Source organism: Vipera ursinii, assembly GCF_947247035.1.
Source record: "Vipera ursinii genome assembly, chromosome: 2".
NCBI classification, from domain to species: domain Eukaryota; kingdom Metazoa; phylum Chordata; class Lepidosauria; order Squamata; family Viperidae; genus Vipera; species Vipera ursinii.
Window position 1 is genome coordinate 26,052,139 of NC_139513.1, and position 346 is coordinate 26,052,484.

A 346-nucleotide genomic window follows, 5' to 3' on the forward strand; every position below is an offset into this window, starting at 1 on the left:
TAAAAGGGTGTTCCTTGAACATAAATGCTTCCTCAAAGTCATTTTGCAGAATCGCCCAGTGGGCTACCGTGTTTCCCCCAAAATAAGACCGGGTTTTTTGTTCTTTGTTTTTTGCCTCCAAAAGAGGCACCAGATCTTATTTTCGGGGCATGTCTTTTCCACTCACCTCTGGCACCGACAGCCCCAGCCAGCCAGCCAGCCCACTTCTTCTGCGGCTGAAGGAGCAGCTTCATTCTGCAACTGAGAACGGAGCTCCGGCCTACGTTTCACCATCAGAGGCCTTTCCGGAAGGCCTGTGCAGCCGAGAACTGAGCAATGGGTTCAATGTATAGCTCAGTTCTTGGCT